This window comes from Nycticebus coucang, chromosome 20 (genome assembly GCF_027406575.1).
Source record: "Nycticebus coucang isolate mNycCou1 chromosome 20, mNycCou1.pri, whole genome shotgun sequence".
NCBI classification, from domain to species: domain Eukaryota; kingdom Metazoa; phylum Chordata; class Mammalia; order Primates; family Lorisidae; genus Nycticebus; species Nycticebus coucang.
Window position 1 is genome coordinate 14,471,203 of NC_069799.1, and position 16,143 is coordinate 14,487,345.

A 16,143-nucleotide genomic window follows, 5' to 3' on the forward strand; every position below is an offset into this window, starting at 1 on the left:
TACTCCTTGTATCTTGCCAAGGCACACACTTTTTACCAAAATGTCTTTGCATTGAAACTTCCCATTGGTAACTGTACAGAATGATGTGTCCTTAGTCACCCTTCTATCATTTGTTATTCTAGGGCTTCACACTTGTCTGAGGATCACCCAAGATGCCCATTACATCCATGTTTACTGCCATGCTCCACAAATATCAATTCCTGGGACATACCTGTTCAGTGGATAGCCTGAAATATGGGGATGGCTCTTCTAAGGGGAGTAAATGAATGCCTTACAGCTTGAGAGTAGTCTCTTAGTATACCCTTCCTGTAAACAGGTAACCCATTGGGACTTTAATTGTTTTGTTTGTTTGTTTGTTTATTTGTTTTGAGACAGTTTCAAGCTGTTGTACTAGGTAGAGTGCCCTGGCATCACAGCTCACAGCAACCTGAAACTCTTGGGTTGAAGTGATTCTCTTGGCTCAGCCTCCCAAGTAACTGGGACTACAGGCGGATGCCACCTCAACTGGGTTGCAGTTGGCACTGTTTAACAGACCCATGCTGGGTTCATACCCGCCACCCTTGGTGTATGTGTCCAGCACCCTGCTGACTAAGCTATAGGCACCGCCAGGAACTTTAATTTTTTTTAATACCAGCCTCAATCTTTATTTCTGGGCCACATTATTGTTTAGTGAGAGATTTGGGACCAAAAATGAGAAGTTATTCTGAGACATTATTACAGGAAGACAAGGCCCAATGGAGAGACAGAGCACCCAAACACCACGTTTCTAAGAGGAAGGGCTTTATTTCATCTGCTGGAGCTACAGTATAGAAGAATTCAAATTAGCCATGTTCTCCAACTGGCTTGGTCTTTCCTTTTTCATCTCCAGTCAAAAAGTTCCAACCCACAGGTACCTTTCTATTGGTCAGTTTGAATCAAGCAGAAGATGATGTTCCAGCCCCCACAGAGATACAGGATTTCAAAGAAGTGGAAATTTCCAAGTTCCAGGAACTTGGAAAAGTTCCCAAGGAACTGAGTCACCATGGAGAGGACTCTGCAGGTGTATCCTTGTGGTCTCCTTGAGAAAACCTCTCCTGTACCTCATGTAGGTATCCTCTTTCATTCCTCCCTTTAGAGACTCCATATACATAGTAATTTGAGGTCTCAATAGCAGCTTGTTTCTGTGGGAGCCAGTATTAATGAATTTTCACATTCAACTTTGCATAAATTTTCTACAAAATCTAAAGCATAGAAGTGTTTCTGATCTGTCCTATAGTTTCTTTCCTAGTTGATTCTGGTGCAGCACTCTCGCTTATTGCTACAGGCAGTAAACTTTAGACTCACCTTGCTGGCCTTTCCTACTTCTCTGGTCTGGACCAGCATTCAGATTTCAGGGAGTATGAATCCTCTCAGGTTCTCTACCCAGACCTTAAATGTACCATGGTGGTAGGCCAATATACATAGGATTTTTGACTTTTTCCTGTGTTACATATACAGTATTCTATCTGATTATGAGCACAAGTTCTCTCCTGGGTGACTTTGCATTCATGGAAATGATAAAGGTGTCACCCTTTGTCCTATCTTAGTGGTGAAGTCCAATTAAGACAAGTTTTGCAAAATGTCTCCTCAGGCTTTAGCCCTGTGTCAAGTAGCCAGCTGCCAGTATGTGGCTGGAACAGGGCATGTTGACCATCTTTTTTTTTTTCTTAGAGACAGAGTCTCACTTTGTCACCCTTGGTAGAGTGCTGTGGTGTTGCAGCTCACAGCAACCTCCAACTGCTAGGCTTAAGTGATGCTCTTGCCTCAGCCTTCCAAGCAGTTGGGACTACAGGCACCTGTCACATGCCTGGCTTTTTTATTGTTGTTGTTGTTGCATTTTGGCCAGGGCTGCATTCGAACCCACCACCCTTGGTATATGGGCATGGTGCTATTGTGTGAGGGATCATGGAGTGACTGGCATCACAGGTGTAAAGCCCACTCTTGAAATAGTATGAAAGCAAGAAACAGCTACAAGTCTATGATGGCAAGTAGCAATATTCTTTATTTCCAGCCAGCTTAAATATCCAGCTAGTCACATACACACTGTTGATCTATAATCACACAACAGTTTTACAAAACATATGGTAAAATCTGATTAACTTTTTCTTGGTGCCTGCTGATTAACTAAATATACATTTTTTAACCCAAAACAACTATCACATGAGTCATAAGTTAGCTGTTTTGCTCATGAGCCGATAAGCCACAAGACCATAATAAAGAAAGAGTAGATTGCTCCTTAAAATCTCTGGAAACCCACAACAACCTGAGGGGCAGAAACTTAGTATCTCACTTAGCCATGGTCAGGGGCTGTACAACGTGTTGATTACATGACTTGCATGCATCAGCCCCTGGGCAGTATCTCTAGGAGTGGAGTTTTTGCTCCAATGCCCCCAGGCTTAACAGCCACATTCTGAGGTCACCAGGCCTACAATGAAACCTAGGGCAGCTAGAAATCTAAACTGGTTTTTGCAGGCTGCTTGGGCAGAGAGCATATAGGCTTTTAGTCTATATCTCCCCTTTCTTCTTCTGATAAGTGGCATTTAAATCGGTCATCATCAAAGTAAAAACAGCTGCATGTCTTTCATTATCTTGCCTATTTGATTAACTCTTTTATAAATGATATATAAAATTAAACCTAAAATTAATAATAAAGGAAATGAACTGACAGAACTCCCAATAAGCCCATGTATTTTAGGCATGGGATTCATTTGTTCAATACCATCAGCAATACCTTGTAAAATTTTATCACCATCTATCTTTTGTAACTTATTTTGGAAAGTAGAAGATACTTCATGTTGCAATTCTACAATTCCATCAGTCAAATTTTCATGATTTAATAAATGCTTTTTAACTTTCTTCTAAGGAAACTTAGTTGTGTTATACATGACAGGGGTTATACAAAATGTTGTCATATTCCAATCACATTTAAGTCTGACTTGTTTCTTTAAACTAACTAATTCATCTCCAAGCATTACCACAGGTTGTTTAAGATCTGATATCTCATTATACAATTCTATGTCTATCTGTTTTTGAGCAGTCTATAATTGTTTAGAGTTCTCATGCTAATCGGCCACAAAGTTCTGTGTTTTGACCTCTTGAGTCAGTGCAATACTGGCCGTGGCAGTGGTAGCAGTCACAACAATGATCCCCAAGATAGCAGCTATCAGCAGCCTGATAAAACGTGTGTTCCTCTTCAAAATGCAATCCGCTAGCAACTACAACACTGACAGGGCAGGTGATCCTTCCCACTGATGAGCAAGGTTGACTGGAATCCACACGCCAGTGCATGCTTGTAGCAAATACAGCTGTTCCTAAGAAGAATCAAAACTGAAGAATTATTCATACATGTAAACATTTGACATTTTGGACAAAAAAGCTTCCCCATGGCTTTATTCCAAGTAATATTGCCTGTCAGCCATACAAAAGGCAATTGTAAACAAGCTTAAATATATTTCACATCTTTTAGTTCAAATTTTATTTTACATATTATTTTCTTTTTAGACAAACTTCTTGTCCAAGACTTAAAAGGCTATAAAGCTGTAGCAGCTTTCCAAAGATGTGTTTGTTTAGGATATGCAGCAATTCCTGGGGACGGAGATGAAAACCCTCCTGAATTCCAATCCATAGGATAATTACTTAATAGCATAATTCTATTATTATTACCAGTTAAATTTACAGTGATGGTAGCACCGTGAGATGATATAAGTTTGGCAGCTGGTGCCCAATCAATAACTTCACCTTTACTAGTATTAACCAACGTATAAGGAATTTGTCCTTTATATTTTGTTCAATATATCCAATCTTTTACATCTGAGAAATAATGCATTCTACAAGGTAGAAGTTCAAGATTAGATAAAACATCATGATGTCGAAATTTAGCTAAAGAATTAGTGCTTAACATATACACTTCTTTTAAAACATTAGGCTCTTTGAGATGTTCTTGAGGCACACTAACCCAAGTTTGTACAGTCATAGTTAAACAACGTGGCTGATTTCCAAAACAAATAGGAGGGCCAGTCACATTAGTGATATAATTAGTGATAGCTATTATGGTGCCCTCTTCCTGAGTTTTAAATGGAACCCTGGTGTCATAAGTTCCGGGAAGCCACACTGAGTCATTAACATACACAGGCACAGTAGGTTCCAGCCAACTGACTCCTCTTAATAATGGAGGGTTGGGGACATAAGTCCAACATTCAAACTTTTGTCTGAAAGCTGGAGCAAGCTTAATGTCTAACATGGCCAAAAAGAGATTGGCGGGTGTAAATTCTCGCTGGGTTGGCATAACTACCCGTTTAGCTTCATTACCCAGATGTTGTAGTTGTTATATTGTTGTGAGTTTTGGATTCTTCTTGGGGTGGATTCCTCATTGTCTTCACGTTTTGATCTTCTCGGTCAGAGACATTCTTTGAAACCAGGACATTGTCTCCCTCAGGTGATTCTTGTCTTTCCCCATTATTGACAGGAGCTTGACATAGCTTCAGATTCCTATCTGGAAACCAAAGTGTAGCATTTCCTGTTGAAATATAAGCATAAACTCTTCCCCAACATATAACATTAGCCGGGACCCACTCATTTTTTAAAGGGTCCTTATAGTAAACTGGTTGATTTAGGGGTGGTGACGTTGCAGTTATCCAATGCTTAAAAGCAGGTGTTTCATCTTCTTCATTTAAATTTTAAAAATTTAAAGTAAAAATAGCTGAAGATATTCTATTTCTGGGGGATATAGTATAACCTTCTCCTTCTTTCTTTTGTCTTACTAACAGTTTTTTAATGTTTTATTTTGTCTTTTAATTATGGCTTGACCTGTGCTGTTATCAGGGATGCCAGTAATATGTTTTATGTTATATAATTTTAAAAAGTTCTGACATTTATTAGATATGTAAGCAGATCCATTATCTGTTTTTATTGTTGATGGTGAGAGAACGAAATGAATGCCATTTTTGAGAGAACCAGAATGACGCCATCTTAAGGTTCTGAGCCATTTTGTCTTAAACTGACGAGTCACCAGGACTGGTTTTGGGGCCTTGAGTCCTCGGCGTCCAGTCAGAAACTGCCTCCTGGAATGGGGCATATGGCAGGACCAGTGGTGACCAATCCAGAAGCGATCCCTTTGTTTAACTTGTATATGCCTACTTTGCTGTGCTATCCTATAAAAATACCTCTGTTCTAGGGCTCGGGGCTCCTGGCTTGGATCCATTGTAATGGAGACCCCAGGAGTCCAAGCTCGAACTTGTAATAAAATGGCTTTTTTGCTTTTGCATCGGATTCGGCTCCTCGGTGGTCTCTGTGGGGGATTTCAACTAGACACAACATTTTGGTGCATTGGCCGGGAAGATCCCCAAGGACCCCCTGAGAACATCCAACCAGAAGAGCCAATACAAGGTAAATTTTTGTCTTGTCTATTGTGCTAATTTTGGGGATTAAAGGTCTGTGCATGGTGTGGTTGGCGTAAAGTCAAGGTGGACGCACTGGAGGCTGTCAGCCAGGAGAGCCTCAGAGACGTCCCGAACTCTTCAGAAGTGTGAAACTCAGTGAATGTCGTAGAGGTAATCCCATCAGACTGGAACAAGGATACCCCAGGGCATGGTGTGGAAGAAGTGGTTTTTGTGCCCGGGCAATTTTACAGGTTGCTCCCGCAGTATGGTCAGAGACTGTCAGATTACTTTCAGTTTTGTTTCCATGGACCGTCTGTCTGGTTTTTCCTTTTGTGTGCTGTGTGTTTCATCGGTGTCTTTGTGTGGTTGTGGCTGGCCTTGATGGGGTGACTCTGACTTAGACTGTAACATGGACAGACTCAAACAACCCACCTTTCCCTTTCGCTTGACCGTTTCTCAGACTTCAAATCCAGGGCAAAGGACCTGGGACTCATGGTGAAAAGAACTAAACTCATTACTTTTTGTAGCAGCAAGTGGCCAACTTTCAATGTTGGCTGGCTTCCTGAGGGAACCTTTCACCCTCCCATCATTTTTCAGGTTAAGGATATTGTCTACTGCTCATGGACTGGTCATCCCGACCAGATTCCATACATTACCACTTGGATGGATTTGGTGGAAGATCCCCCTCCTTGGCTAAAGGCTCTTTTGCCTCCAGCAGATAATCACTGCAACAGTATGGCAGTTCTTGCCATACGTGAGAAGACCCTCACTGAGAAACCACTAAACCCAAGCCCAAACCCTCTGCACCACTTTACCCTGTGTTACAGGATGGTACGGACAAGGATTTATTTTGTGTCATCTTCTCGCCCCTCCATATCATCCTCTCACCCCTCCACAGGTTGCTTCTCCACCTCCAGGAGAGGAGGCAGTAGGGAAGCCAGCCGCAGAAGCTGAGCCTGCACCTAGACCTGGCACTGGGAGCCTGCCATACACGAGGCAGTGGGCCCAGTGAGAGGTGAATGCCGACTCAACTGTCCTTCCTCTGAGGGCTGTAAGCCTCACAGATGAACATGGGGCACATGACTTTTTTTTTTTTTTTTTTGTAGAGACAGAGTCTCACTGTACTGCCCTCGGGTAGAGTGCCGTGGCATCACACGGGTCACAGCAACCTCTAACTCTTGGGCTTATGCGATTCTCTTGCCTCAGCCTCCCCAGCAGCTGGGACTACAGGCACCAGCCACAACGCCTGGCTATTTTTTTGTTTTGTTGCAGTTTGGCCAGGGCTGGGCCAGAACCTGCCACCCTCGAAATATGGGGCCGTCGCCCTACTCACTGAGCCACAGGCGCACCCAAGGGGCACAAGATTTTTATTATTGGCCCTTTGCCACAAGTGATCTGTATAACTGGAAAATGCAAAACCCTACCTTCTCTGAAAAGCCTAGTGTTTTAGTTAAACTTTTAGATTTTGTTCTTTTTACTCACCAGCCTACCTGGGATGACTGTCAGCAGCTTTTACAGGTGCTCTTCACTGCAGAAGAGAGGGAGAGAATTCTGTCAGAGGCTCAGAAGTCGGTCATGGGTGCAAATAGGGCTGTGACTACTAACCCTGCTGAGATTAATGCTGTTTTCCCCCTTACCAACCCTGATTGGGACTTTCATACAGGGGATGGTCAGATGAGTCTCCAAGTCTACCGCCAGACTCTAATGAGGGGTCTCCAGAAAGCGGTCCATAAGCTGACTAATTTGACTAAGGTAGGGAATGTGCAGCTGGAAAAGAATGAGTCTCCCACTGCCTTCTTAGAGAGGATCATGGAAGCATTCTGTACTTATACTCCCATGAATCCTGAGGAAGATAGTAGCAGGGCTGCAGTGATCATGGCTTTTGTTAATCAATCTGCTCCTGATATGTGAAAGAAACTTCAGAAAGTAGATAGATTGGCTGAGAAAACTTTACAGGATTTGCTTGCAGTGGCTGAGAAGGTTTATAATAACAGAGAGACACAAGAAGAAAAACAGACACGCTCGGGCCAAACAAACTCATGATTTGGCTAAAAGCCTGCTGGCGGCCACAGCTGCCAAACATAAAGATCTGCAGGCTCAACTGAAGAGACTGACCACTGAAGGTGAGGAGAAACCCTGGGAGAGGAGACGCAGATGCTTACAGAGAGACCAGTGTGCCTACTGTAAGGGGATAGGACACTGAGCCAGAGAGTGTCCTAAATGGAGAGCCGGTAAGCCTGTCCCCCGTGGTGAAGCCTGCATCTTGGAAATGAGGGAATAAAGTGAGTAGAGGGGTCAGGGTTCAGCACCCCTCCCTGAACCCAGGGTAACCCTCAAAGTGGAGGGGACACCGATTGATTTCCTTGTGGACACAGCACCCAGCATTCAGGGCTTTTAAGAGACCAAGGAAAACTAGATACAAAGAAATCTTGGGTCCAAAGGGCAACTGGAATGAAGCAATATTCATGGACTACCCGAAGAACTGTAGACCTAGGCACGGGCCGGGTATCCCATGCATTTATGGTTATTCCAGACTGGCCATACCCCTTACTTGGAAGAGACTTATTAACCAAAATCGGGGCTCAGATATCTTTTAGGCGGATTGGCTCCCAGGTAACAGATGGGCAATAGTTACAAATACAAGTTCTGACTGTTCAGTTAGAAGATGAGTACGTACTCCAACAAACACCACATGGAGCCCCGGCTGACATGAGCGACTGGCTCTACTCTTACCCATTGACATGGGCGGAAACAGGAGGGATAGGGTTAGCCCTTCATCAGCCTCCTGTCTTAGTAGAACTTAACCCGGGTGCAGAACCCATAAAAGTGAAGCAATACCCCATGGCCATAGAGGCAAAGAGGCCCGCACATCAGATGCCTCCTTCAGGTGGGCATTTTGATCCCCTGCTAGTCTGCTTGAATACCTCCCTGTTGCCTGTTAAGAAACCCCTTAAAATGACTATCGTCCAGTACAAGATTTACGAGAAGTAAATAAGCGGGTAATGGAAATTCACCCCATTGTACCAAAACCGTATACACTTCTCAGTGCTCTGTCACCAACTGAAAAGTAGTACACAGTACTAGATCTAAAAGATGCCTTTTTCAGTCTGTCTCTAGCCCCACAAAGCCAGGCTATATTTGCTTTTGAGTGGAGCGACCCAGAGGAGGGCATCACTGGACAATTGACCTGGACCCACCAGCCCCAAGGCTTTAAGAACTCTCCAACCATCTTTGATGAGGCTATACATGCAGATTTAGGTGAGTTTCATAAATCTCACCCTGGCTTGACCCTTCTTCAGTACGTAGATGAAATATTAATAGCAGTTGTCACAGAGCACGATTGCCTGCAAGGAACAAGAGATCTGCTTAATACCCTGGGAGACATGGGATATTGCGCATCAGCGAAGAAAGCCCAAATTTGTCAGCAAAATGTGACTTATTTAGGGTATGTGCTTAAAGATGGCCAGAGATGGCTAAGTGGAGACAGAAAGTGCACTGTGCTTGGAATTCCTGTTCCCACTACTCCCAGGCAAGTACGGGGATTTCTGGGGATGGTTGGATTTTGTAGATTGTGAGTGCTGGAGTTTGCAGAAATGGCTAAGGAAGGACAGCCCTTCCAATGGACAGAGAAAAGAGATCAGGCATTTAAAAATCTTAAGGCGGCCGAGTAACAGCTTCCCTGCAACTGGGAACAGCGAGGCTGAGGAGACAAGACTCCAGGCATTTCTGCCGGTGGGATCTGCCTATAATCATCCCTTTGAGGATACAGGGAGCCAGAAAGGGACTTCTGCACCCCAAGAGGAGGACAAAAACAGTGGAAAACTGGCAAATGGTTGCATGTGTTCGATCGACCTAATCGTGCCAGCAACCGTAAGTACAAGCAGCAGTGAGACTGCAAACCAGAAAGGCCTTGAACTGTTTCGGTGTTCTTGGACTTGGCACTCAGTTGAACTGCCTTGGGCAGAGTTTGAGCAGGAGTGTGGAGAACGTTGGGCATTTTCTGGGGCCTCAGACTGAGCCACTGAGCTGGGCACAGGAAGCCATTGTGAAAGAACTGCCCGGGCAAGCTCTGCCCTGAGGGTCTCAGAGCAAGGATTGGGTGGGACAAAGTAACCTACTGACTGAGCAGCCTAAAGGCGGGGACTGAGCTGCCTTACAGCCTTAATCCTTAGGGGCAGAGTGAGACGGTTTTGGCACACTGGAGCCTTGGGCTGTTGCCCTGGGTAGAGTGCCGTGACATCACAGCTCATAGCAAACTCAAACTCCTGCACTTGGTGCCGCCCAGACATCCATAAGAGCTGTGCAGCGACCCCCGACCAGTGACCCGCACCCACCGGGCCTCCACATTCCCTGACCATTAACTGCAGGAGCCACGCAACCCTGCATCCTCCCTCCTGTGTCCTCCCAGCTTCCACACTAGCCCGTTCATCTGGACAGGGACTCTGTTAGGTGTGTGCCCTTTGGAACCCTCCCTGCCTCTACGCAGAGCTCTTCTCCTGGCCAGAGACTGCTGGAGCCTTGGGCTCTCTGTGCCAAAGGCAATGGGCCCCTGGAACTCCCAGAATTGTGCGCACCACCCCCAGCCCTGTTGCTGAATCTGGGTGTATCACAAACCGGAGATGCTTCCACAACCAGAACTCCCTAGATAGAGCAGCCACAGAGGAACTACACAGGGTCACTCCCTACAAAGATCCAGCAACAATAGAGTGATCCTGCTGGGGTCTAATCTTGGAGAGACACCTCCCCAAATCAGAGGATGGCCAGAGGCAATGGTGAAAAACCATCATGAGGTGAAATCAACAGAAAAACTTGGCAATATGAATAATCAGAGTAGATCAACTCCCCCAAGGATCAATGGGGCAGAAACAGCACAAGACCCCATGCACAAACAAATAGCTGAGATGTCAGAAATGGAATTCAGGACCTGGATAGCAAATAAGATTGAATTAGAATTCCAAAACTTATCTCAAGAATTCAATGGATTCAAAGACCAAATGACCAAAGATGTAGACACATTGAGACAAGAAGTTGCATCCTTCAAAGATCTGAGAAACACAGTAAAATCCCTCAGTAACAGAATGGACAAGCAGAAGAAAGGATTCCTGACATTGAAGACAATGCTTTCAAATGCTCCCAAACCCTCAAAGAAGAAGAGAAATGGAGAGCAAATACAGACCACTCTCTCAGAGAGGTCTCGGATAATTTGAAGAAAACCAATATTCGTCTTATAGGGATCCCCAAAAGCAACAAAGTGGCTTCACAAGGCACAGAGTCTCTTCTCCATGAGATTATGAAGGAGAACTTTCAAGACATGCCAAGAGATTCCGAAATTTGGATAGCAGACAGTTTCAGAACTTCAGCATGACTCAACCCAAACAAGACATCCCCCAGAAACATCATAATCAATTTCACTAAACTTAATATGAAGTAGAAAATTCTGAAAGCTGCCAGACGAAAGAAAACCATTACCTACAAGGAGAAGAATATCAGAATAACTGCAGATCTCTCTGCTGAAACCTTTCAAGCTAGAAGAGGATGGTCATCGACGTTTAATCTCCTAAAACAAAGTAACTTTCAACCCAGGATCCTGTACCCAGCTAAACTGAGCTTCATTTATGACAGAGAAATTAAATACTTCAATGACATTCACATGTTGAAGAAATTTGAAACAACTAAACCAGCTCTCCAGGATATTCTCAGACCTATCCTCCACAAAAACCAGTGTAATCCTCCACCACAAAAGTAAACTCACCTAGAAAATTTTGATCAAATTCCAACTTCCACAGTCGCAAAAGGATTAAAAATGTCCACTGGACTCTCCAAAGGCTTATCAATACTCTCAATTAATGTGAATGGTTTAAACTGTCCTCTAAAGAGGCACAGGTTGGCTGAGTGGGTACAAAAACTTAAGCCAGATATCTGCTGCATATGAGAATCACATCTTACATTAAAACACAAATATAGACTCAAGGTGAAGGGATGGTCATCTATATTCCAGGCAAATAGAAAGCAGAAAAAAGTAGGTGTTGTAATCCTGTTCGCAGACGCAATAGGCTTTAAACCAACCAAAATAATTAAGGATAGGGTGGACACTTCACGTTTGCTAAAGGTTATACTCAATATGATGCGATCTCTATTCTTAATATTTATGCACCCAACCACAACGTACCTCAATTTATAAGAGAAACTCTAACAGACATGAGCAACTCGATTTCCTCCACTTCCATAGTAGTTGGAGATTTTAAAACCCCTTTAGCAGTACTGGATAGATCCTCCAAAAAGAAGCTAAGCAAAGAAATTTTTTATTTAAACTCAACCATTCAACATTTGGACTTAACGGACATCTACAGAACATTTCATCCCAACAAAACTGAATACACATTCTTCTCATCAGCCCACAGAACATACTCCAAAATTGACCACATACTAGGCCACAAATCTAACCTCAGCAAATTTAAAAAAATATAAGTTATTCCTTGCATCTTCTCAGACCATCATGGAATTAAAGTTGAACTCAATAACAACAGGAACCTGCATACCCATACAAGAACATGGAAGCTAAACAACCTTATGATGAAGGATAGATGGGTTAGAGACGAGATTAAGAAGGAAATCACAAAATTTTTGGAACTAAACAACAATCAAGACACAAATTACCAGAACCTCTGGGATACTGCAAAGGCAGTCCCAAGAGGGAAATTTATAGCACTGCAAGCCTTCCTCAAGAAAACGGAAAGAGAGGTAGTTAATAACTTAAGGGGAAATCTCAAACAACGGGAGAAGGAAGAACACTCCAACCCCAAACCCAGCAGAAGAAAAGAAATAACCAAAATCAGAGCAGAGCTAAATGAAATTGAAAACAAAAGAATTATACAACAGATCAATATATCCAAAAGGTGGTTTTTTGAAAAATCAATGAAATAGATAAACCTTTGGCCAACCTAACCAAGAAAAAAAGACTAAAATCTCTAATTTCATCAATCAGAAATGGTAATGATGAAATAACAACACACCCCTCAGAAATTCAAAAAATCCTTAACGAATACTACAAGAAACTCTACTCTCACATATATGAAAATCTGAAAGAAATCGAGCAATACCTGGAAGCACGCCACCTACCAAGACTTAGCCAGAACAAAGTGGAAATGTTGAACAGGCCTATATCAAGTTCTGAAATAGCATCAACTATACAAAATCTCCCTAAAAGGAAAAGCCCGGGATCAGATGCCTTTACGTCAGAATTCTACCAAACATTTAAAGAAGAACTAGTACCTATACTACTAAACTTCTTCCAAAATATAGAAAAAGAAGGAACATTATCCAGCACATTCTACGAAGCAAACATCACCTTGATCCCCAAACCAGGGAAAGACCCAACAAGAAAAGAAAATTATAGACCAATATCACTAATGAATATACATGCTAAAATACTAAATAAGATCCTAACAAACAGAATACAGCAACACATCAAAAAAATTATACACCATGATCAAGTCGGATTTATCTCAGGGTTTCAAGGCTGGTTCAATACACCTAAATCTATAAATGTAATTCAACACATAAAGAAACTTAAAAATAAAGACCATATGATTCTTTCAATTGATGCAGAAAAAGCTTTTGATAACATCCAGCATCCCTTCATGATCAGCGCACTTAAGAAAATTGGTATGGAAGGGACATTTTTTAAACTAATAGAGGCCATCTACAGCAAATCCACAGCCAATATCGTATTGAATAGAGTTAAATTGAAATCAATTCCACTTAGATCAGGAACCAGGCAAGGTTGCCCATTGTCTCCATTGCTCTTTAACATTGTAATGGAAGTTCTAGACATTGCAATTAGGGAAGAAAAGATGATCAAGGGTATCCACATAGCGTCAGAAGAGATCAAACTTTCACTCTTTGCAGATGATATGATCGTATATCTGGAAAACACTAGGGATTCTGCTACAAAACTTTTAGAAGTGATCAAGGAATATAGCAATGTCTCAGGCTACAAAATCAACACTTATAAATTTGTAGCCTTTATATATACCTACAATAACCAAGCTGAAAAAACAGTCAAGGATTCTATTCCTTTCACAGTAGTGCCAAAGAAGATGAAATATTTGGGAGTATGCCTAACAAAGGACGTGAAAGATCTCTACAAAAAGAACTTTGAAACTCTAAGAAAAGAAATAGCCGAAGATGTCAACAGATGGAAAAACATACCATGCTCATGGCTGGGAATAATCAACATTGTTAAAATGTCCATACTGCCCAAAGCAATATATAATTTTAATGCAATTCCTATTAAAGCTCCATTGTCATACTTTAAAGATCTTGAAAAAATTATACTTCTTTTTATATAGAATCAGAAAAAACCTCGAATAGCCAAAACATTACTGAGCAATAAAAACAAAGCACTACCAGACCTGAGACTGTACTATAAATCCGTAGTGATCAAAACAGCATGGTACTGGCACAAAAGCAGAGAAGTAGATGTCTGGAATAGAATATAGAACCAAGAGATGGATCCAGCTACTTACCGTTATTTTATCTTTAACAAGCCAATTAAAAACATTCAGTGGGGAAAAGATTCCCTATTTAACAAATGGTGCTGGGTAAACTGGCTGGCAACCTGTAGAAGATTCAAACTGGACCCACACCTTTCACCATTAACTAAGATAGACTCTCACTGGATAAAAGATTTAAACTTAAGACATGAAACTATAAAAATACTTGAATAAAGTGCAGGGAAAACTTTTGAAGGAATCGGCCTGGGTGAATATTTTATGAGGAGGCATCCCCAGACAATTGAAGCAGTATCAAAAATACACTACTGGGACCTGATCAAACTAAAAAGTTTCTGCACAGCCAAGAACATAGTGAGTAAAGCAAGCACACAGCCCTCAGAATGGGAGAAAATATTTGCAGGTTATACCTCCGATAAAGGTCTAATAACCGGAATCCACAGAGAACTCAAACGTATTAACAAGAAAAGAGCACGTGACCCCATATCAGGTTGGGCAAGGGACTTGAAGAGAAACTTCTCTAAAGAAGACCGACGCACAATCTACAAACACATGAAAAAAAGCTCATCATCCTTAATCATCAGAGAAATGCAAATGAAAACTACTCTGAGGTATCACCTAACCCCAGTAAGAGTAGCTCACATATCAAAATCCCAAAACCAGAAATTTTGGTGTGGATGTGGAGGAAAGGGCACACTTCTACACTGCTGGTGGGAATGCACACTAATACGTTCCTTCTGGAAGGATGTTTGGAGAATACTTAGAGACCTAAAAATAGACCTGCCATTCTATCCTATAATTCCTTTACTAGATTTATACCCAGAAGACCAAAAATCACAATATTTCAAAGACATCTGTATCAGAATGTTTATTGCAGCCCAATTCATAATAGCTAAGTCATGGAAGAAGCCCAAGTGCCCATCGACCCACGAATGCACTAGCAAATTGTGCTACACGTATTCCATGGAATACTACGCAGCCTTAAAGAAAGATGGAGACTTTACGTCTTTCATGTTTACATGGATGGAGCTGGAACATATTCTTCTTAGCAAAGTATCTCAGGAATGGAAGAAAAAGTATCCAATGTACTCAGCCCTACTATGAAGCTAAATTTTAGCTTTCACATGAAGACTATAACCCAACTATAGCACAAGACTATGGGGAAAGGGCTAAGGAAGGGGAAAAGAGGGGGAAGGTTTTGGTGGAGGGAGGGTAATGGGTGGGGCCACATCTATGGTGCATCTTAGAATGGGTACAGGCGATTGCACTAATATACACAGCTATCATTTAGCAATAAAAAAAAAAGAAAAAATCTTGGAAGAAGAAAGAGGGTCAGAGAGAGGGGGGTGGGGCCTTGGTGTGTGTCACACTTTATGGGGGCAACACATGATTGCAAGAGGCACTTTACCTAACAATTGCAATCAGTGTAACCTGGCTAATTGTACCCTCAATGAATCCCCAACAATAAAAAAAAAAAAAAGAAAAAGAAAAAAAATCTTAAGACTGCCCTGCTAACCTCTCCTGCGCTGAGTCTTCCTGATATCACCAAACCCTTCCATCTATATGTGGATGAACATAAAGGGGTGGCAAAGGGGATACTAACCCAGACTCTGGGACCCTGGACACGCCCACTAGTTTACTTGTCTAAAAGACTCGATCCAGTTGCCTCGGGGTGGCCCCCTTGTCTATGTATCATAGCGGCTACTGCTCTCCTAGTGAAAGATGCTGATAAACTCACCTTGGGCCAGGAACTGTTAATAACAACTCCACACACCATTGATGGAGTTTTGAAGCTCCAAATCGGTGGATGAGCAATGCACAGCTGACTCATTACCAAGATCTTCTTCTGAATCCACCGAGGATTCAGTTCTTGCCCAGTACAGCTCTGAATCCGCCCACTCTTCTCCCCAGTCCGGATGCAGAGGTACCACTACATCACTGCCAAGATATACTGGTGTAAGTCCACAGCCTCCACCAAGATTTGACTGATCAGCCGCTGCTGGATGCTGAGGAAACCTGGTACACGGACGGCAGCAGCTTTGTGAAAGATGGACACAGGTATGCAGGGGCGGCGGTGGTTTCAGACACTGAAACATTGTGGGCTGAACTTCTTCCAAGCAGAACTTCTGCCCAATGAGCAGAACTTATAGCCCTTACTAAGGCCTTAGTACTGGGAGAAGGGAAGAAGGTCAATATGTATACAGACAGCCATTATTCATTTGCCATGGTCCATA